Source organism: Canis lupus, chromosome 3 (assembly GCF_048164855.1).
Source record: "Canis lupus baileyi chromosome 3, mCanLup2.hap1, whole genome shotgun sequence".
Lineage (NCBI taxonomy): Eukaryota > Metazoa > Chordata > Mammalia > Carnivora > Canidae > Canis > Canis lupus.
In genome coordinates this window covers 83,399,574-83,423,514 of record NC_132840.1, presented here as the reverse complement: position 1 = coordinate 83,423,514, position 23,941 = coordinate 83,399,574, and the positions used below count along the sequence as shown (strand labels likewise).

Below are 23,941 nucleotides of genomic sequence, written 5' to 3'. Positions count from 1 at the left end.
TTGTTCAGCTCCCTAAATTTCTGCTGTGACAAATGCTCTGTAGCAGTGAGTGGCAACTGTTTCCCTAGTGCTCTGCTTTATGTGAACCCAAGAATGAACGGGCATGGAGCCCCTTCTCCCAACATCTCTATCATATAGATTCTAGGCATAGTTGCTCCAAAGAAGTTTGTCTTTTGCAATAGGCAAGGTTTGGGAAAAGTTTTTTTTTTTCTTCTTCTTTAGTTGCATATAAAGTAGAGCAAAACATGGTGATTGTGGTAAGGCGGCCATTTTAAATATGAATTTTTCAGGTCTATCAGTGGGTGCTCTTCAATCATGGGCTTGGCTCATCTTGTCTTGCTCAATGTTGTTTAGTGACAGTGTTATCCTCACTCAGTCAGCTTCAGTTTTTCAAAGCAGAGTGAGGTAAGGGTATCTGAGAATTTGTGAGACATCAGAAAAAAAACAAAAACATTTTTTTTTAATACTTAAAGGCATGAAGATGGATTTTCTTCTGTGTCAGGTGCACACCAAGTCATTTAGGGGCAGGACTGAACTTGTAAGAAGCACAGGGAGTAGATTCCTTGTGAATGGTACTTGGTGCTTTGGTGGCATTTGGTTTCCTCTGATTTTTTTTTAATAAATTTCATATATAAGATACTGTAATTGCCAAGAATGCTTTGCTCTGCAGAGCATGTCACTTTCTTGTTTTGAGTAATTCATTTTTCTAAGCTAGGTTACAAATCTACCCTGGACCTTTTCACAGCTCAGTGATTTTCCAAACGTTCAGCTCTGACTCCCATGCTTTGCCTTTTACCTGCCCCGTGACTTCCATGGATTCAATGTTTCCTAATTCCTTCCCGTCAAGTTTTCACTGGGATTGCTTATCTCTCCCGGCAGCGTGACCCTGAGTTTGACCCAAACTTCACCCCTCTTGCTTCTACCATTTAAGATGCTAATAATGACTATTGCCTTTCTTCTCATCGACATTGTCCTCATTAATATTATTATGTACATATGGGTTTTTTCCTCATTTGCCTTTCCTTAAGCTTATAATGAACACCCGTGATGTTGTAGGAACTGTGCTAGGTCCTGGGAAATTACTGAACAGCTCCAGTTCTCATGGCACTTACAGTTTAGGGGGTACATATGTGGGAACCAGTGATTACCCTCCAGCAGGATACATACGACGATGAATAAGGACTACCACGCAGCAATGTAGTCATGATATAATCCCTGCATGCACTGGAGGGATGTTCTACTTTGCCCGAAGAAGTCCTTATGAAAGCATAATCTTCAACTCCCGTAGTAGGCAGGATGGTGCCTGTGGGGGGCAGGAGGAAAGGCATTGCAGAAAAAGGAAATAGCATTTGCAAAAACATGGAGTCATGAGAGAGCATATAAGTGGCAGGTACAAGGAATACCAAGCTGGTGCGGGGTGGGTGGCATGGGGAGGGGTGAGGAAAGATGATGCAAGGGATGATGCAGAGAGAGTACACGTGAGAGATGACTTTGTGTGGGATGCTAAGGAGCTCAGGCAGTATCTTGAAGGTGGTGGGGAGCCATATAAGATTATATTTATGTTTTAGGAAGGTTGCTTGATTTGCAAAGTGCAAGGTGGATGGGGGGTGGGGTAAGACCAGTAACAGGAAAACCAGTTAGGGGATTCCTACGAGGCGGAACCCACAAGATCTAGGGGCAAACAGGCTACCAGGACCAAGTGTAGCTTGAAATAGGAATCTGAGAGTCGGCTGGTCTCATTCAGGAAATTTCCCCAAAGTCCAAACCATGACCAAACTTTGAGTGAAAAGAACATTTTTCTTTTTTTAAAAAAGATTTATTTATTTGAGAGAGAGAGACAGAGAGAGAGAATGAGTGGGAGGGGCAGAGGGAGAGGGAGAGAATCTCAAACGGACTCTGCACTGAGGAGCCCAACGTGGGGATCAATCCCATGACCCCGAGATCATCACCTGAGCCAAAACCAAGAGTCAGATGCTCAACTAGCTGTGCCACTCAGGTGCCCAAGAGCATTTTCTTTACATTTGTCTTCATACATCCACTATGACCCATGGGGCACAGAAACATTAATTAATGATCCCCAGACGACATGAGGAGTCAGTGACTGTGTAGGGCAGGTGACTGCTTCCTCCTCAGAAATAAAGCCAATGGTCAATTGTTTTTCTGCCCCACTGAAATGCATGCCTGTCTGAGGAGAGGGAGGGTTTTCAGCAGACTGAGTAGGGATCTCTTATCCCCACTGAGTATCTATGCCTCAAATGAGGCATCATCCTGGGTTGCCTACTAGGAGGTAGGGCAGAAAATGTGTCATTCCTTATTGCAGAGGCTTGAAGTTGGGACCATATCGGAAGTAACAACAGAACTGCTGAAAGCTAGAAGCCCTTGTAACCGTTATCGTAACTACCGTTAATTGTCCAAATGCATTCCTGCTTAAATAGGAGTCAGATACTAACCTGTCTTTCCTGTGGATGATTCCTGAGAGTGAGAACTATTTTCAGACCCGTTTTGCAGGGAGGTAAAGAAGAGAAGAAGGGAAGGGAACTTAGTGTCTCCTGAGTTTTTCCCAACAGGGTCACATGGAAGACGATGACGTTTGTAAGACGTGTTGGGATTAGTGAAGAGGCTGTCACTCCAGGCCTAGTCACTCATTCCAGGCCCAATGTTGCCTCAAGGGCCAGGGGTCAATATCTTGGTACACATGACTCCATACAGGCACACTCAGCTCAGGGTTGAGTAACTGGAGCCAGGTCACATGGGCAGTAAGTGACAGAGCTGGGACTATATGTCTGTCACATATCTCTCCTCCTTTTGCTTGGCAGGTGGGTGACAAGCCTTGAAATATTGAGGTCTCATGGTTCAGAATATCTGGAAAAATCAGCACTGTGGGATTTAAGTCCTGATCTACCTCAGTCTACCCACTTAAGGCAACTCTAGAAACTTTCTCCCTAGAGCTGAAATAAGTCCTGGGGTCCAGGCAGGGGCATTAGGCCCAAGAAAAAGAATATACTAGGATATTCATTCATTTCTAGTTCAAGTCACTATGGAGTGAATTTATTGGCTCAGAAATCAAAGTTTTCCCAATAATTAATTGAGGATAGTTGAATATAGCAATTAATTTTAAAGACTTCTGGTTCTTTTTTTTCCCACACTGGTTGGACATTTTCAGAAGAGGAAGTGATGGTCAGCTTGATACGGGGGGAAACCCAAAGGGATTATCTACATTCATCTCCAGGCCAAAAAAATTATTCCAATTTTACAGGTTGAGAAAAAAAAGAATTGGACTATGATGACTTAGCCTAAGCCAAAATGTAAGAAGAAAGTAGACCTTCCCAATCAGATCTGTCTTTGGGGAATCTATAAGATTCAAGAGTAATATTAACTCTTCTCTAGATAGATAAAAAATGGTTGGCTTGGCTATATAGTTTGTAATCTTCATGAACAAGCAGGGAGTGTGTGGAAACTGGAAAAGCAAAATGGGATAAAACCAAACTAAAAAACACTGAAAAAAAATACGAAAAAGAAAAAGAAAGAAAGAAGGAAAGGAGGAAAAAAGATGAAGGAAAAATTAATGTGGAGACATATAGGACTTTTCTCTTCTAGAAAAGTCAATAATATATGCAAAATAACCTTAAGGTCAAAGGGCTCATAGGAGTCCATTATTGGCTCCGGATGGAATGATCCTAAGCCATTCTTGCTGAGCTTATTAGGAAGAATGTCCAGAGAAAGTGTTGCTGTCCTTCCTGTCGCCTTGTCAGAATCTGTGAGCAGATAAAGACAGCACTGCCCTTAACATGTGAGACTCCCTGGTTCTGTTTGAGGAATAACAGAAAAAAAACAAAAACAACACAGAGACTGGACAACTTCAAGACTATTGAGTCTACAGATGTTCAACCCCAGGTAGTTGGTCCTGGAAACTCTTATTAAGGGCTTGGGCTGTTAATAAAAAATTCAAGCCAATAGCATCACATCAAAAACCAGAGTATTGGAACTACCCTTAAACAATCTTCCTAAAGGTTTATCAAGTCCAGCTCACCCATTGTGCAAAAGAAGAAACTAAGGTCTAGAAGAGCAAACTGACTTGCTCAAAGTCCCCAGTAAAATTACCAACCTGAATTCACGCAATGTCGCTTTGGGTCAGTAATCTCCTCCTTGTTCAAGGGAGCCTGTTGTTATTTTCCTAAAATGATTTCCCAGGATGCAACAGTCTGCCTCAGTGTGCATGTGCATACATTATGTCCTGCCCATCAAGCCTTGCCAAATTTGCATTTAGGTGTGACGCACGTCACTCCTTTATGCTCCTAATAGAAGATTCTTCTTGAATTCTCTGTGAAATACAAGCCAGAAATTTCCACTTATTTAGAATGTCCCCCTGTCCAGTACCCTCCCTCACTTGCCATTGCACAACCACCAGTGTTTCTTGGCTTGCATTCAGGAATTGTATTTACCAGAGTGTATCAATGTGGCACCATATCCCCAGGGAGCAGATTTAAATATGCAACACAACGCGGTTGAAAGCAACAGGTTAATACTGTCTTTGCACTTAGAACAACCAAAGCTCTCTCAGGTGACTACCCCTAGGGAAACTCATGGTTCACTGCCCTTGATTAAATTCTTGGGAGCTTTCTGGCTCTATCCAGATCTGCCATTTGTCCTTGAGGAGTTCGACAGAGTCTGGAAACCATGAATAACTGTTGCTAACTTCTCACAGGAAAAGACTCCCTGAAATTTGGTTCCTTGGAGTTCAAGTCCATTGATGTTGTGTTCGGAGAGATAAGAGTAATCCCAGTTTCGTGCTGGATGGTGCATTCGACCGTTTCAGGGATCAAGGTATTCTGATGCTGTTAGGGAGCTGGACCGCTGATGAATTATGCATACGGTATGGAGAGCTTGAATTGGATTCAGAGATAAGTCACAGGAATGGCCAGAAGGTCACCTTCTGGGAAGTCCATGCTGTGTTGGGCTCTTCTAAAGTGTGAAGACACAGTCCCTAACCTGCAGAAGTTTTGGTCTCACTGGGGCACTCTCTTCCCGAGTCTGTTTCCAGGGTGGCCGGAGTCAGGTGTAGTGGTTGAGGGGAGAAGATTAGTCTCCTTTTGGAGCCCCTCCATCCCCTCAGTAGAGGGGTGAAGGGAACCCCTGAGCCCTGAGAGGTCCTAACTCAGAATGTTTACCTGGACCAGGTCTGAGAAGTCCCCGGTGGCCTGTGGCTCTTCATGCTCCTTTGCCTTGCCCAGATCCGTTGTGTGGGAGATGCAAGGTTTCCTTCCACAGCCAATGCAGATGCTCACCGCTAAGACTCTGACATGATGAAGTCTGCTGAGGAAAGAGGCAAGCTGAGAAGTGGAGAAAAGTGTGCACAGGATTTGGACTTTATTCACCTTTTTATAAGTGGGTTCCTTTGGCTCTGTGTTGCCAGCCGCTGGTGGTCTTTGTGGTTTGGGATTTCTATGGACAAAAATGCTTCTTTAAGTGTCTAGTGGCAGAGAAGGGAGGGGTGTGGTGAGGTGAGGGACGTGGGCCGGGTGTGGGCTGGCTCCTGGAGCAACTCGAGTGGAGAGGTCCCACACTCAGGGCACCAAATGGCCCCATTCCTCCTGGAGAGTCTGCCTATAGTGGGAGCGAAATGAAGATGGGAAATGGGCCGTCATTTGAGAAGGTCGGCCAAGGGTGGTGGGCTAAAGGGCTGTCCAATATAGACAGGGGCCGGCTTTCTCACACCTGCAGGACACAAGATGCCAGTGGATGCAAATCCCAGCCTACGGATTGGAGCAGATATCAGGGAGAAGCTTGGGTTGTAGAGGTGCGGAGAGTCAGGAAGAGATCTCAGGGGGAACTGGATTCCTTACGCAATCACGGAACCTGTGTCCATCGGGCTGAGAAGTGGTTCAGGGGCTGCCAGCCTCCAGGCTGACCTCACTGCTCTTGGAAGCCTCTTCCCTTCCTGGGTGCGGAGAGGGGGCCTATAATGAGCTCCTGACTCTCGTCTTGTGTCCCTGCACCACAGGCATGAATCCCCAGTGACCCCACTGGGTCTAGTGGCTTCAGGGAGCAGATACACGTTTCTAATGACCCACAGTTTAAGTGTGTCCCAGGGGCAGCCGCTTCTGGCTACCTACCCTGCCTGGGTCTGCAGGGTGAATGAGTCTTGCAGCTTCCTTCCTGCCCGAGGCCCCACAGACCCCACAGACCCCACAGGGGCCAGTCGATCAGGCTTCCCCCATCTCCCCCCCCAGCACCCACCCCTCTGTGCCCTGCCCGCCCTCGGCCCTGCTGCTCGGGCCTCTTGGGTCCTGAATGTCGGCTGCCCCGTTCTAAGTGCTTCAGCCCCCCTAGCGGTGCCAATGCAAACAAGCCGCCCCCGCCGGGGGATCAGCCCCCCTGGGCCCCCAGGGAGGGCGGCTGCAGGAAGCAGACCTCTTCAGTCCCCCCAGCTGGCCGCCTCGCTACAGCGAAGAAGAAGTCTGGCGGAAGCTGGCGTGCGGTGGTGGCTCGCTCTTTGCCTGCTCAGCGCTGCGGGCGAGGGGGCCCCCGGGACTCCAACAGCCAGACCACAGAAAGGCCGAGTTCCAAATGCAGCTGTGGGAGAAAGCCAGGCATGTGTCATTGCTCACTGGAGACCAGACGCTGAGCCACCCTAGGCCCGGCCTGAGACCGGGGATGGACAGGAGGCACGACACCCGACAGCATGCCCTGCTCTCACCTCTGCTCTGCTGCCTCTCCCTGTCCGGGAGTCGTAAAAGTAATCCCGTTGTACACTGTGTGCTTTTGCTTTTGCAAGTATTCTAGGCAGGGCCAGCAGTGGGGCCCCCGCCTCAGCTAGGGAGGTAACTGCTCCAAGGCGAGGGCGGTGAGCAGGTCAGGGGAGAGCTGGGCCCTCTGGTCTCCGCAGATCTTTCTGGACATCACACCTGGGTTTCAGAACTTCTTGGTTTCTGGAGCAGCTCCAGGCTGTCTCCTGCCTCCTGCTCTCCTTGCAATCTGCTAGCTCCTGGCCCTGCAGCAAGGACCTCCAGGCTCTGCGTCCCCTGGGGTCTCCCCACCCCCCGATGTCAAGCAGGTGTGGGATCCCAGGACCCACCCCTGCAGGGGCAGCGGGCGACTTTTCAACATTCCAGTTGGTGATACCACCACTTTTCTTCAGAGAGAAGCTTCTGGAATCCCTGACATGAGGATAGCAGAGAGACCTCCCGAGTTCCCCAAACCTTCTTTTCCTGCAAGTCACATCCACATTTTAAAATGCAGCAGTTTCCCCCAAGGATTCACGCCACCCTGCCACACCCATGAAGTGTCAGGCACTTATTGGAGGCAGACAGTTATTGCCTTTGCTTTAAGTTGTCAACCTAAGCAAGATTCTTCATTGGAAAACTGCTACAACATCATATCATCCTTTCAGTCAAAAAGTTCTTACTTCTGTCTGACTGAGCTCCCTATTGCTACAACTCCAACTCACTTTTGTATGGCCTGTCACTCAGCCATCTGAATTTTCCCAAACACAACATCATTTTATCTGTATGGTGGCCCCTGGGAAGTAGATGTCACTGTTTTTTTTTTTTTTTTTTTTTTAAGATTTTATTTATTTATTCCTGAGAGACACACAGAGAGAGGCAGAGACACAGGCAGAGGGAGAAGCAGGCTCCCTGCGGGGAACCTGATGTGGGACTTGATCCTGGGACCCTGGGATCACGCCCTGAACTGAAGGCAGATGCTCAACCACTGAGCCACCCAGGGATCCCAAGGTAGATGCTACTACTATTAATGTTATTTGACAGGCAGGATAACTGAAGCTTGACTTGTGCCCATCACAGGGTGGAGGCAGCTTCTTTCAGAGCTCTCCAGGTTTTCTAGGTTTCCCTGAAATTCTAGAACTCTCTGAGCAGTGCTTTGGGCAGATGCCAGCAGGTGCTGCTGCAGGCATCCAGGGAGCCCACCTGGCCCGAGTGGGTTTGTGAGGAGGCCGACTTTGAGCTTGCCCTTGGCCCAGTGAGCACCTTTCTTCTCATCTTGGCATTGCTACCCTCACTGTCTTTGGTGCCCTGTGCCCTCTGGTTACTGATACTTGTCAAGGTCACTCCCAGTTACTGTGGCTTTCTGAACCTTGAGCACAATCTCTAATTATCGTGTTTACTTGGTTGTTTCTTATTGTCTGTCCAGCTCTTTCTACGTCCCTGAACATCAGTCTTGTTCATACTATCCCAGGCACCTCGCACAGAGCCTGGCATATGGTAGATCCTCAATAAGTATTTACTGACAGGGGGACAAGGAAAAACAAGAAAAGCAGAGCAAGCAGGAAGGCTAGAAAGAAGGGGAACAATTGGAGGGCCTGTCTTTCCCCTCCACCTTCCTGCCTTTCCTCTGCTACTGTGGACGTTGGAATTCACCCATCATATGGGCCAAATCTTATGGGACTTGTGGTAGAAGGATCTAGACGACTTGAGTTCCCATCCCAGTTCTGCCTCCTATGAGCTGTCTAATCTCCTGACTCCTCAGCTCCTCCCTTGTAAAGTAAAGATAATTATATGTACTCCATGGGGTCATTGTGAGGATTAAATGAAATTATTTCTGCAAATCCAGTTTCTGGCACACGGCAGATATCCAGCGAGTGTTGTTCCCTTTCCTCTACAATAATTTCAACCTTCCAACCTCAGTCCTGCAAAGTACAAGCAATCCTGCAGCGAGCCTCCAACCCCATATGAGAGGCTATCTGCCCAGCTGGTACAAGATCTTGTAGAGAGTACACAGCCAGCCTTCCATCTGTGCCAAAGAAAGTCACATTAGAAGAGATGCATTTTAATGAGTTTCTTCCAGTAATTAAACCCAAGGGACACATACACCAGTTGAAACTACGGTAGGCTGAATTCTAGATTTCTAGCTCTGTGAATGTGGATTAATAACTCTGCTTCTCTGATCTTTGGTCTTCCCCTCGACACACTTGGAATAATAATGATGTTGTCTATGTCATAGAGTGGTTGGAGCTGTTGAGTGTTTGCATGGAGAGTTCCTAAGTGTTAGTTATTCTTGGTCCATGCGTTAGAGGACGAACTACCCCCACAGTAAACTAGATTCAAGAAGACTTCACGGAACCTCCATTGATTGCCGGTTACTTTTATACACCTTGTCTCCTTTCATCTTTTTGTTTTGTTTTGTTTTGTTTTGTTTTATAAGGAGGCTCCCCACACAGCATGGAGCCCCACGCAAGGCTTGAACTCGACCCTGAGATCCAGACCTGAGCTGAGATCAAGAGTCAGCCACTTAACCAACTGGGCCACCCAGGCGCCCCTCCTTTCATCTTTAAATAACATTGAAAGACACAGCCCCTTCCTGGTTTCATTCATGCATCACCTCATCCACTCAACAGACACTGGCTGTAGCCAGAGAGACGTGTGCCATCCTAACAACGGTTAATTGTCAGTAAATACGGTGGCATGTAGTTGACTTATTTAATTGCTGTTCCCCGTAGCTTACCTTTCTGGGCTCACCACTGGTCTGCACGCCTCCTGAAGGGGTGGGGCTTTTCTCTGGGCACTTGTGCTTGGCCAGTAGCGTGCACTGTCTCCTTGCTTCCAGCTGCCCTTGCGTGCTGACGGGGGCCAGCCCGGCGCCTCACTGTACTCTTGCATTCCGTGTGCTCTCTCCATTTCAGCCACATCTTCTTCAGCTTCTCTGAGCTCTGCATGTGGTTCAGCTGCTTTTGCACTCTTAAAATCGTCGAATCCAAAACCAAGGAAATCAATGCTAAAAACAGGTGGTTTCTTGATCATGTAAATGAGTTCTCAAAAACACATGAATTTCTTATACACATTTCCAAGCACAATATTGAGTTCAAAATACATGAGATCTACGTGCCACTATGCATTATAGAAAATCTAAGCTTAACTTTGAAAGATGAGGGAAAAATGCCCGCAAAAGCATGCAGTGCTGATGAACACGCACGATCTCCCTGCCACCTGTCGGCGTTGGCAGTTATGAATTCATGTGTCATTTTCATGCCATCAGTGGATGTTTATTTGGTCATTAGTTGGGTGAGAAAATAAAAAATGTGTCCAGCTGCAACTTGGAGGAAAATTGTTTCTCTCCTTCCCTTCCTCTTTCTCTCTCTCTCATGTGTGCAGCCCAGTAGGTGCTGTGGATATAAAGTGGTGAAGAGATGAGACCAGGTCCCCACACTGTCCTTTCAGCCAGGGGATGACACGGACTTTCACTCATTCAAGAAATATTTGTCCAGTTCTCACTATAGATCTAGGTGCTGAGCATGCAGAGGACAGTGAGGCGGGCTGCTCTCTGGAAGTGCACATAATAGCAAAGGTGAGATAGACAGGAGGTAAACAAGTAATAAAGAGGTGAACGAACAAGATGACATCTGTCGTGGTAAGAGATGGGAAGAAGCCAGAGCAGAATGGAGTGGCAGGGTTGGTGAGGCAGGGGGCACCACCTTAGACTGGATGTTGAGGGGGCCTGTTGCTGGGGATGGTGTTGCTGAGTCCTGAGCGGTGGGAAAGAGCTGGCCATGGGAAGACCTAGAGCAGGGCATTCCCAAAGGAGGGAACAGTATGTTGAAAGATGAGGGCAGGACGTAGCGTGGCATGTTGGAGCAGCAGACTTGGTGGAAAGACTGTGATATGAAGTGGGGCTGGGGAGTGTAGTAGAGCCCGGGTCATATTGGGCCTTGAGGTCATAAGGGCGAGAGGAAGCTCAGAGAGGCTTCAAGGGGGCAACCACATGATCTGATTGACACAGTTAACAATTGCAGTCCGGGGTCTGCAAGGTGCAGTAGCATGTGGTGGGCCCCATCTGATCCCCCCAGAAGAGGCTTGCCCAGCTCAGCCGCCGGCCCCCTGCAGGACCAGCTGGGGTGGAGAAGAGGACTCTGTCACAGTCAACCCCACCCTTCAGATTGGGCCACTAACTTGCAGCCCCAGAGTCAAGAGGCTCCAGAGAGGCTGTGTGGCCCCCTGTGTGGTGATGAGGGCCAGCCTGGGAGACTGAGTAGGAGACGCTTGGCAGTGTTCCCGAGACCTCATCAGAGTCCTTTGAGGGTTTGGCATCCAGAGAAGGAAACCCCAGAGAGATGCTTGTCAAATCCCTTGTGATTTTGGGCTCCTCTGGATGGAGAGGAGATGTGGGATGAGTTGTTGGGACTATGTGGGAGGACATGTTGGCAACGACAGTGATTACATTCCTATAGCATTTTTAAATTCCTGAAACATCAAAAAAAAAAAATGATGGTGGGGACTGTGTCCTGGGGAAGAGGGAGAGCCAGCGGAGAGACACTGTAGCCCCCTCAAGAACTTAGGTGGTTTGCACAAAGGTGATGGCAATGGGACTGGAGTGAAGAGGACAGAGGTTCTGGATGCGGTTTGTCGAAAGACAAAAGCTTGCTGATGAATCTTGCTGAGGCGGTGATGAGAGAAAGGGAAGGATCAAGATTGAATCAAGATCTTGTTTGAAAAGTAGTGGGTGGATGTACCATCTACCGAGCTGAGGCAGGCCCCAATTAAGCAAAATAAATATAACATGGGTTGTATTTGGTGCTAAGAAGGAAAGGAGGAGGGTGCTAGGAAAATCTTCTGGAGAATTTTCAACCCAAGATGATCACCCCCAGGTGCGCTGCCGGGGTACCCTGCAGGGAGCATGCACCTTCCCCACCCCACCCCACCCCGCCCCACCCAGCCCAATGGTCACAGGACCTGAAGCCCTGCTAAGAGCTTTTAGAGAAAAGATTGTGCCAGGTGCCATCACCAAGCCCTGTGCTCCAGCTGCCTCTGGATCTGGAAGTCTGGTCATGCTAAGCTCAGAGGAAATTCAATTGGTCTGGCCCAATTGCATCTTCATGGTCTAATCCAATTTCATCGATTTATGGACGATCTTTTTTTTTTTTTTTCCTGGTCCTCGGCCTTTACTTTCCTTTGTTAATTTTCCCCTAGTAGCCAGATAGACAAAAATCTCCTCCCTCTGTGCCTTAGGTATGAAAAAAAAAAAAAAAAAAAAGGCCTCATCAGTCTCCTTTAGAGCAGCCTGAAGCCTGCTGTCTCCCCCTCCCAGAGGTTCTGGTAGACGAGCCTTCTCCATGAGACAGGGGAGCGGAGGGCAGAGGCAGAGGAATGCCCCCAAGGCCTGGCATGTCCCCCAGACTATATGCCCTTCCCAGTATTTCCTCTGCGGCTCCTGGGGGCACTGCTGGTCCTTGGGCCAGCTGCCTGCCCAGATCCACACATGGGAATTCAAATTATTCCCTAAATGCCAACTTGAACTTTGGCTGCTTCTTCACCAGGCCTCCTCGGCCCTCTAAGCCAAAGACCTGACATTATGAAGTTTTTAACATGCTGGACCCGCTGCTGGGTGCTCTTGCACTCATTCCTACCTCAGCACTGTGAAACCGATGCTCCTAGTGCCATTTTTTATGGAGAACACTCAGGTTCAGAGAAGCAAATTAAATTATTCTGTTGACAAGAAGAAGGAGTAGAGTCCAGGCCAAGGTCTATACCACCTTACAGCCTATCCCTTCAGTACTTTCAAGACACCCGTTGAATCCCATCCCTGCTTTGCCAACCCCACTGGCTGGCGTTTTTGCAGTGATGTTCTCCGGGTGCCAGGGAATCAGCATTTCAGTCAGTGCCAAGCCCTTAGTCAATCTCTTTGTCATTGCTCCCCGTCTTCCCTCCGTCCCCAGCGCAGCACAGGACGGCCCCGTGGCAGGACCGAGACGATGATGGGAAAACCCATCACTGAAAATGCAGTTATTGGGAGTGGGGTGGGCCTATGGATAGACAAGAACCAGAAAACAGCGGCTTTGGCTGGCGGGTACACCATTCGGGTCTGCGCAGAGCAGCAAGACAGACAGACACATCTGAAAGACAAAGAGACAGAGAAGGAAAAAAGCAAATGAACAACTCACGATGAGCTCTAGGATCTTTATTGTTCCTCAGTGACTTTTTTCCTTTTTGTTTTCTAGGCTTGGTCCGTTGCGTTGGGGAAGTGGCTGTGTACAAACGCCGGGCAGCCGTGGAGCTGGAACCCGGGGCTGACCCAGGGCTACGCGTTTCACAGCCGGAGACTCTGGGGCGCCTGCACGCACTCTCCAGGTAGACCCGACTCGTTTCTTTTTCACAGGAATTAGTGCTTGTAAGAGGGCAGGGGCCATCCTTCAGTTTCCTCCTCCCAAAGCATCGTCTAGTTGTGATACTTGGTAAGATCAGCTTTGGTCCTGATACTGTGTCATCAAACAGGCCCTTATGATCTATATTAGTCCAGGTGAGGATTTTTTTTTTTTAAGGCCGGCAGCTGAAATAGAGACAGGGTGGCCTGATACATTCTTTCTTGCTTTTTAAAAAAGATTTTATTTATTCATCTGAGAGGGAGAGAGAGAGAGCACAAGTGAGAGGACAAGAGCGGGGGAGGGAGAAGCAGACCCCCCGATGAGCAGGGAGCACGATGTGGGGCTCGATCCCAGGACCCCAGGATCATGACCTGAGCTGAAGGCAGATGCTTAACTGACTGAGTCCCCCAGGCGCCCCCTTTCTTGATCTTGATGGTGGCCCTTGCTCAAGAAGCATGCAAGGAAACCCAGCCTGGCCTTTTGAGAAAGGGACCCACCTCTGGGAATGCACAGTGAGGGGGTTTCCGTTGTTCTCTGGAGAGACCCTGAATGTGGGCTCCACACAGCAACCCCCACAGTGGACAATCACAGCAGCAGCAAAGACCCTGCCTTCACCAAGCCAATCCTGCCCCAGGTCCCCTTCGTCTCTCTTTGGTGGGTGTGGGGCCGAGGGAAGGGATGACATGGAGGGATGTGGGGGCCAGGAGGGGCTTTGAGTTGTCCCATGGGATCCCGGCTTGCCTGTGGGGTAGTGCGGAGTCTCGACAGAGGTGGGTGTAAAGAAGCCTTGGGTTCTTAATGTTACCTGCTCTGGGAATAAAACGGGGGCTATGGGTAAGGACCAATGCTAGGAACATTGAAAATAAAACACATACTGAGAGGAGGAGAAAGAGGGAGAGGATGAAACCGAGCTCCCAGGGCAGTAGGAGAGGATGAACAAGTGACGGGGGACACGCTCACACGGGGGCGCTGCATTGAGGCTGGGCCACGGGCCCACAGAGTGAGGCCAAGGTCGCCCCCGGGCCTCCCATCAGATAGCCTGCGAGGCTGTGGACCTGCCTGCTTTGGGGAACTGCAGACCTGGCTCCCACCACATGACTCTAGCCTGACCTCCAAGCCTGGGAGGTGTGAGGGGCGAGGCGAGAGATGGTCAGGTCAGGGTCACTAGGGTCACACCGTGTGCGGTTCTCAGTTCCATGGAGCCTGGGTGAGGGTGCGTGAGTGGGAGGCGCCCACATTCTGCCTCAACCACCCCACCAATCACCACCTGGATGGGGAGAGAAGGAGGAATTTCCCCCACAGATGTGGGGAGAAGAGACGTCTCTCCAAATCCCAATAGAGCTCCTGTTTGGGAGCGAGGATAAGCAGAAACATCTTTCTGGATCTCCAGGCTCTTGAGACCAAGATGGAGCACCGTGGCCACTTGCTGAAGGGGAGGGTGAGGGGACCAAATCCAGCCCAGGGCCCAGTGATGGCCTAGGGCGGTGCTTCTGGCTGGTGCTGGAGGACGAAGTAAGAAGAGGAAGAAAAGAGGGGGGGTTTGTTGAGCCCCAACCGTGCAACAGGCCCCTTCCACGTGTATTTCTTTCTGTACAATGTCATTCCCATACTTACACTCCTCCCACTTCAATGTGTACAGTACTGGGTGCTCAGCACGTTCACAACATGGTGCAGCCATCGTCACATCAATGGTAGGACGCTGTCGTCACCACGGAAGGGAAGTTCATACCACTGGCAGGCATTCCTCATTTCCCTCTTCCCCTCCCCCCGGCAGCTACCAACCATACTTCATCTCTTCAGATCTGCCTCTTGTAGACATTTGTAGGAATGGAATAATGCCGCATCTGGCTCCTTCCACGTCGCAGAGTGCTGCCAAGCTTCTTCCGTGTTGTAGAGTGCGGTTCTTCGTGCCTTTTCTTATGCCAACAATATTTCATTATACGGCGATGCCTTGTTTTAGCTGTTGGTTCAGGAGTTGATGGACATTTGGGTTGTCTCCACTTTCTGGCACTTGTGAGTAACACTGGTATAAACATTCACCTACAAGTGTTTGTGAACATTGTGTAGAGTCCCTGTAACCATAAAATAGGCCCCATCGTCCCTGATTTATTAGGAAAAAAACTGCAGCTCAGAGAGGTTAAGTCATAGTTTTTGAGACAGAGAAGTTGCTTTTGATTGGGTTTGGTTAGGATAGAAGGGCCAAGAAGGGCCAAGAAGACCTTACCAGGTCATTATAAACACCATTGCCATTGAGTAAAAAGAAATGGCAGGAATGAGAGCAAGTGCGTCACAGGCCGGCTGTGGGCTCTACTGGACTTCTTTCGGGAAGTCGGCCACACTGGCCCGCCCCTCAGGTCTGGGAGATGCCCCCCTTTCCCCACTTGCCTCCTCGTTTCAGCGGCAGATGTGAGGACCGGTCAAGAGCAGTTCAAGACAACTGCTGGAGCAGCTCATAGGGCTCGTGGGGCGTCAGGTGGGAGGTCTCTGCTGTGCCCTCATTCTGCGTGGGTGCCTGGGGTGGGCTCCTGTCCCAAGGAGAGGAATTCAGCGTGGGCCCAAGGGCAGCTCTGTGGCATGGAATGACAGGGTCACAGAGGCTGCTGGCTCTGCCTCTCTCTGCCTCCAGGGCTTTCCCAGAAAGTACTTGGACATGGGAGTGTGGGTGACGTGCCGCCCCATTAATGCAACTCCGATGGCTAGGCGGAACCCAAGCCAAAGCTGGTAATCATTGACCCTCAGAAGCTCCCTGGGGGGCAGAGCACTAGAAGCTGTGGGAACACCAGCTCTCTAGCAGACCCCCTGCTCTGTGGTTTATCCTAGAACCTTGCCCTCCTCATCACCTTCCTGGGAAGTGCAGTGGTCCTGCAGCCTGGACAGTGGTGTGGTGCAGCCCGGGACTAAAGTCATGGCAGATAATAAGGTCTCTGGGTCTGTCAATCGGCGGCAGACTATAACTGGAAGGGAAACGAGTTGGGGGTTCTAGTACTGAGGATGTACTGGGTCCAAGTGTTGTCTAAGCCCTTTCCAGCCACTTGCAAGATAGATACAAGTGTCCCCGTTTCTCAGATGAACACACTGAGAGGCGTGATAGTGCCCAGGGTTAGAGCTTGAGAGTGACTGACTCCAGATCCAAACCCCACATACCCGCTTCTTCAGTCTGGCCTGGGAGCCACTCGAGGCAGCTCTGATAGGGGATCTTCAGCATAAGCTAGAATGTAAGATGAGAAGGCATCTGAAATTTCCCTCCAAACTCAAGAACCTGGTGTTCTGTGTCTAGTCGTTTGCACGTCCATCAGAGCTGGGGCACCAACATGACACCCTTTACCTTGGGCCCGGCGGCATCATGAAAGGGTCCATCACCCAGGCATTAGTCCTCTATTTTAGATATTGTCAAGGTTATGGAATTCTATATGTTTTTTAAAAAACAATAACAAAGAAAGTGTACTTTCCTGTTGCAGACACTCAGGGGAGCATGTTCAGGATCTCCAGTCCACATGGAATTTACTTGTTTCCGGGCTGGAAAGACTGAGCTGATGTAACACCAACCCAGACCACAGAGAACTAGAAGGGTCACACTAATAACAGGATCCCGGCACTAATAACAAATGCAACTCCTTGTAAACATTGAAATTCTTTTACTAAATCCTGGTGCCGTTTGAGGTGGGTGTTGCAAAAGATGAAATTTAAGAATTGTTTCATTGTACACGTGCCCAGTTTTCAGACAAACAAACTCCCCCAACACATACTTTTACAAGATAAACTGATAAGATAAACAAGTGAGAGGATGATTATTTTATTTGTCAAAATCGTTCCTCACTTTATAAATAATTCAGTAAAGGATTTTTAAAAATATCTAATATCTTAATGCCCATGTACTATGACTTACTATATACAAGCCATTTCTGTTCACCTACCATCTTTTGAGAAGACCGTACACTGGTTCCAATATATATTTAGACCTGGACAAAGATGTCTGCACTGTCATGGAGTTGTTTTGAGTAAAAAATGAAAATAAATAGGCCAGGAGATGAGAAATGTCTTTAGATCATTGTGTTAATTCCATTTTCTGTCATAGGTTCATTAGAAACTAGAATTCAACACGTAGGCTCATGACCCTCAAGAGGTCCAGCCTGATACACCAGTGGGCATCTTAGAACTGATTCTTCTACCTATTTCTTTGTCGAGGAGTCTCATCTGCTCCCCAGACAGACCACCTAAAATTTCACCCAGGATTCTCTAGGGATCTGTTCTTTCTCTCCAGGTGAATAACCACGTTTACTTGTGTTTTGCCACATGTCTTTCCTACCGTGCTTCCACCCCAATCCTGGGTGTGTCCTGACAAAGGCAAGTTGGCAAATTCCAAGCCCAAACCAGGGAGTTGTGTTGGTCACTACAAATTTCAGTTATACGTGGAGACTTGAAAATCATCCTCTGCGCCTCTTCAGAGGCAAGTGGCTTGATGTGCACATTGACCTCTCTGTAAACAAGACAGTGGACCACCCAGGCGGAGAGAAAGCCAGATAAGGGTTTGGTTGTGAGGAGCCTGTGGCCCCAAGGCCCCGGCCGTCTGCCTGTCCTGGAGCTGCGGAGACCCAGGCTCACCATTAGAGAGCAGTGTTAGGCCCTGTTACCCTCCCACATCCCCTTCTGAAAACCAAGCACTTGGAGTCATTCACACCTCGCCGGATCTATTTCTGTCCTTGACAAATATTTTTTTGAGCATCGAGGCTGGCACTGGGCTGGGTGGCACTGGGGATATAGCAACGGAGGACGTGGATGGGGTCACTGCCCCCAAGTCAGCATGAAAGTTAATGTGTAAATTGAAAGGCCTATAAATATTACCCACCCCCCCAAAAAAGTAGAGCATACAACAATATTGTGAGGGGAGGGAGCCTTATTTAATGGGGGTGGGGGTGCTCAGGGACTCCTCTCTTTTGGCAAAACTGACCTTTAAGTTTCTTTCTGAGAAATGACCTGTAGGTTGAATCCAAGTAGCCAGCCTGGGATGGGGAGGAGGGCCAGTGGAGCGCCGGGGGTTCCCTGTATGTCTTCCTTTGTCTGTATCCCCGGCTGTTGACCAGGGATGACCTTGGAACTCCGTAAGCGTCGCTGAACTGGCCAACTCCAAGGCCAGGGCCTTTGCCCTCCTGCTGGAGCAGTGAGGGCACCAGGCTCAGCTCACCATCGCAGGCTGAGTCTCCTCTTCCACTGAGGAGGAAGCTCCTCGTCCTCCCTCATTAGCCTCATCATCAGAGAACTTCTGACTATGGACGACGACGTAATGCCCCCCTGTAGATATCCATAAACATCCCCAAACGGAAGATGTCATTGCCATGACTTCAGGCCATTGTCTACAGTTAGCTCAAGCCAGGACAATCTGTAGAAGTTTCCACAGGAAGCACAATGCTTGACAGTACATCTTTAGCTGTTTCTGCAGTTGTGTCCTAATTACTTCGGCTTCATGACACTTTCTGATCTCTGCCTGGCATCATGAAGCTCTTCTTGCGACATCGGGGCTGTAGCCTCCTCCAGCCTGCACCCTCGGATCCAATCCAGTTGACCCTAGACCCTCTCCATGGCGACCCCGCGGCCTTGCACATAGTCTCTGCCTCTCTTCCCTTTTCTCATGCTCTTGCCCATGCTTTTCCTTGTCCTTGGAAACCCACCCCCTATGCACCAATCCGAACCCGCCTTATCCTTTCAGGTTTCCTATCTTCAAAAAAGGTTTTATCTCCTGATGGCTCCTCTGTGCTATGTGATCTCTGCACTAGGCGAGGACATAAGTGGAAAATCACCATTTCTGGTGCATAGTAAGAGGGTGCAGGAAAAATGTTGGCCTTCCCCTTCTCCCCCCATATTGTTCAGTACCACAGGGCTTAAAAACAGGGGCTTCTCAGTCAGGCAAATCTAGATTCTTCTAATCTTTGCTCTTTGGCCTTTTTTGCTTTTGTGAGCTTGAGAATTGCTTAGCTTCACTGAACCTAAGTTCCCCCAACTCCTAGGTTTATTATAAGAATCAAACACTATAATATACATAGAAGATTGTACTCTTGTGCCTGGGCCAACATCAGAGGCTTTCGGGACCCCAAAAATTCACAGCTCTAATGGGGCACCATATGCATTGTACTCTAGAGGGTGCTGTTCACACAGGGTGCAGGAGAGTGCGAGGCGTCTCCTGAAGCTGTGAGCAGGGTTCTAAGCCCTCTGTGGAGTCTTCATAGCCATTTCCCAGTCTCGGGAGGTGTTTCTCAGCCCTAGACTTTCTCTTCACTCAGCGTGAGCTGTGCATCTTCGCTTTACCTTGACTTCTGCTGTTAGCTGTGGCTCAGTCCACTCAGACCCAATGGAGCAATGCCTTCTTGGTAAAGAGCTGAACTCCCTGAAGTTTAGAAGAGAAGAATTATTTAAAAACCTTTGTAATAGAAACCAGGTGGATCCACCTGTGTGGCTGTGAGTTTCTCCTGTCTTCTAGTACTTTTCTCTGCTGTCACCGCTCCTCACAGCCCCCAGGAGTGTGTTGTTTTCTCTTCAAAACTGTGAACCAAGCAGAGGTGAAGTCCTTCTCCATGTAGCTGAGACACGCTAGCATTTCCTAAGTACCTTAAGGAACCATTATGGAGACAAGTAAGGAAACAATAACGAACACACACACACAGAATAAGCATCCAGCTTCCAAAGTGTCGGTTTCTGATTCCACAGCAAGTGCACGCTGTCACCAGAGGCTGGGAAGAAAGACCCTGAAGATGTCTTGCTTGGGTCCAGCTTCACTAGCTCCCAGGCTGACTGAATTAGTGGGAACGTCACACCCCTTGATGCTTCCTGCTAGGATCCAATCCAGGTGCCATGTAGAAATATAGGTCTTTGTGGCGCGAATATAATGCTGTCAGGATGACCACTGGTCATGGTAAGTAAGTCATCTAGATAGAGCTTAAACCCTGCATCTGAAAATTTTAACTCTTTTTAATAACTTGTTTTTGTATTTAAATTTGGTCATTTCCTTGATTCTTCACATCCGGATACAAAAGCAAACAAATGTGCAAAGCGAACAGATGGTCCATGAAATGGCTTTATGACTTCTTAGCTACGCCTTTTCTTCTGTGTGTTCTTCTGTCTTAGTGGCATCAAAACCTTCCAGCCGAAGAGCCCCAGGAACATCCCCTGTACTTGAACAAGTTGGCTTTTTGAGGCTAGTGAGAACACATGCTGTGAAGAATTGCGGGCAGCCTCACTGAGTGTTAGAAACACTTAAATAGGATTTGGGCTTGTTTAGGTGATTTGGGGGAAGATTTAAGGAAGCAATACTTTGCTTTGGGTTAGATGTCAGTAACTCAGTGATTTTAGGAGTGACTATGTCAGTAAATCTTACCATCTATAAGGGGACAGGGCTGGTGTACAGCTCAAGTCATTATTGGTAAAGAAGCAGTGATCACTTCTAATAGTCGTGATAGGGGGATTTTTGGTCATTTTTTGTGGTTTGGACAATGTTCAGGTTATTGTCTGTGTTCAGACATGATTACAGAATGGCCTCGTCTGAGGTTGATGTTCTGTGAAACTATTCATGTTTAGAAAAAGAGCTGTAGTTGTGAGACCCAGGACAGCCCCTGGCAGCGCCAAGACCCCAGATGTTGGAGCTGCTCGTCTCCTTTGCAGCTATATATTCAGTAATATGATCAAGTGTCAGTATCTATGGTGAGAGAAGGACAGTGTCACCCCAGGTACCACAGCTCTGGGCAGATTTGTTAAGAATAATTCTTCTTCCCTCTATCCTTTTTCCACCTCTGCAAGATAAGGCTCTGCCTTTGTTACAGGCAAATCCTTGATAAAAACACGTTCACCTTTCCCGGGTCTTTGGGTCCATGTGCAGGGATGGGCTCAGGAGCCGGTACAGCTCACAGGCACTGATGCCCTGGTGGAACATTTGTCACTTTCCTCGAAGCCTTTGCCTTCACCCGGCTGCTGTCTCCAGTGTAGCCCATTGAACTCCACACAGTATAGACTCCAAATGGCTTGGGTCAGTGACACCTGAGTAAACTGTTGCACACATTTAAATTTGTGGACTAGTAATAACAGTGTTGACTATTTATTGTCTAATCACTATGTTCTAGGAACTTGTGTGCAATCACATATGTGACTGCTTTGAAAACACACGGCAGTCTTTGAAAACATATTTTAACAGCCAGTTCACAGGTGAGGACACGGAGGCTCAGAAAGACTAGGTGGCTTTCTCAGGTCACCTGGTCATTAAGTGACAGAGCTGGGGTAGATCCATGTCTCTGCTGACCCAAACTGGCCTTCCTTCCACCTGCCACTCTGCCACTGTGCCATCAACATCCTGAACCAGGTCCTCCCATCCTCTCTTAATCTCTATGCCTGGCACACCTCTGCAGTCATTCAGATAATGCCCCTGGACCAGCTGGTTCCAGAGAAGTCTACAGAACACCGTGTCCTTTATGAGAGCACCAACACCCTTGGACCTTGTGGTTCCCTGGTTCTTGTTCCTACCCTCTTTTCTTTGGAAGGAGCCAGGTACCGAGCAAGGCCTGTGTTGTATTCCCACCCTGGACACAAGCAGACTTGTGGTTTCGCGGTGGACTGGATCCGGGAAACCCTTACCCGAAAGGAAAGGTGAGTTGTTTCTGAAATGCATTCCTAAATCTAGCCAGGCAGTCTTGAGGCTCAGATGCCCTTTTACGTGCCATGAGACCAGGAAAAATGCTTTCTACTGGCCTTGCCGAGATCTGTTTAAGAAGAGCCCATGTTGACCTCCAGTGAGCTGCCTCATACTGTTAAAGACATGAGCAGTAACTCCTCCCAGAATTACCCAACAGAACTAGACAGAAGCAGCCCTCTGTCTCCAACAGGTTCTGGGTAGGAAAGGGTAGTCGGGAGCTAAGATGACTCAGTGCTCATCAGGGTCTTGAGTATTTGCAAATCCAGTGGGTGGCTATCCTACAATAGCTTGAGATAATTTTCATAGAAAACAGGAAGTGCTCTGTGGTAGCAGTTAGGTGCAACACACCTTAGCAAAGTTGTATGTTGAAGAGTATAAGATTGACACCCAACCTACTGGATCTCCTCTTTGATGGCTGCTTGAAACCCCATCGTCAATTGTTTTAGGGTGGCAGCAAACCTGCCACATCGCAATAATCCAGTCACTTCTTATCTGTGAGGAACTTGGGAGCAGGGGCTGCGGTTCTTAACTCTTTCTGTTTCCTAGCACAACACCTGATATATAGTAAATGTTCAATAAATTGAGTGTTTGCTTGATTAAGTCAGTGAAGTAGGCTGAGACCATGACCCAGAATCCCCTTCAATGCCTTGCTACAGCAGGTCCTCAGCAATATTTGTTGATTCAGTTGACTATTGGCTTACACAAAGCAGTAAATTTTCACAGAAACTTGAATTTCTCCTCCACCCCTGTTGCAAAAGAACAACAAAAAATCATTTGACTTTTCTCGGGACCCAAACCCAATAGGTTCTACCTCTAACATGAAATCTCAACTCTCAGAAATGTCCCAAAAGGAGTAAAGGTGGTGAGAGGTTTGATGAAAAAGTAGACTGGAGTAAATGTTTTCTCCTCTCTGAAGAGAAATAAGGGCCTTTGTGATTCCAAATAAGAGGCAGCAAAAGCAAAGTCATTTTGCTCTACTCCCTTGGATACTGTGGCTACCTAGCATGCTGGCACCAGGCAGGAGACATTGCGATAAGTGCTGTAGGAAGCCCCAAATCCAGATTGGCTTGTTCTCAGGTGGACACCTGCAAATGCACCACCTCTGTATTGATTCTTTCAATATCGTCAATAGGTACACTCCATGGGCTCTCCGCTTAAAATGAAGAGAGTTTTGATAGATGTGGGAGTTGCATTCAAATGAATGCAGTTTTCAAATGAAGTGTGTGGGGTTTTTTTTGTTTGTTTGTTTGTTTGTTTGTTTTTTGGCCAAAAGAAGATCCAGGAGGAAAACATGTTTATTTTCAGGAATTTGAAGGGCTCATAAGCAGAAGAGACTTCGGACTTAATTAGGATTATAACGAATTGTCCCTGAAGCAGAGCTAGACCAGTGTTCTTCATACCGGTCCATTCTCTAGGTCTATAATGAAAATATCTCACGTGGCGTTCCACCAATGAGTGCGTTGGCCATTGCTTGCTTTTCCAGCTTAGCGTGTCACTGAGCCCTCCAGCACCCTGTTATCTAGTCACTCAGCACCTCTTTCAGCCCCTCATATGCTCTTCTGCTGCTCCTGCCTGGTTCACACACAATTACGGTGCAGTTGCTTAGTACTACACACACAGGTGTGTCTCTTCTAAAACATTGCGATTAGAGGGGGACCCACATACGTGATGACAAACTCATTGCTTTTATGCATGGGTTGATGAGTTTCTTTGTCATCACTCAACAAATACTTATAGTTCCTACTACATGGGAGTCCAACACCATCCTCAGGCCTGCCCTTGATAGCATACCTCTCTGCCCCTCAGATACAGAGTTCCCCAGAACACTCCCACGGTTTCTCATCCTTGCATCTCCCACCCCCACCCTTGACTGGAAGCTTCTTGGCCATGACAAGGACTGTGTCCATTTGGTAAAAATTGCTTCTCCAATACCTAGCGCAGTACCTGGCACATGTACTAGTAGCAACACAATGCTGTTGAATAATGATAGAAAAATATATTAACAAATGCCAAAAGGCAACGAGCTTTCTGTCAGTTGAAGTGTTGCGCAGAGGTCGGATACCCATCTGATAGAGATATTTTAGCAAAGGTGTTCCTTTGGGCACATACACACCACGCCACATTGTACTTGCTGATTTCCTGAGCTCACTTCCCCATTTGACATGAGCCCCTTGAGAATG

The 23,941-nt window shown here is 48.3% G+C and overlaps 1 protein-coding gene across 1 annotated transcript in view; it reads left to right on the top strand.

The window, feature by feature from the left end:
- KCNJ1 (potassium inwardly rectifying channel subfamily J member 1) overlaps positions 1-23,941 on the top strand; it is a 30,871-nt gene that overhangs the window by 766 nt on the left and 6,164 nt on the right. Inside the window, exon 2 of the mRNA XM_072822683.1 lies at positions 12,947-13,076. The gene's annotated coding sequence lies outside the window, so the exon portion shown is untranslated. The remainder of the gene's footprint in view (positions 1-12,946; positions 13,077-23,941) is intronic.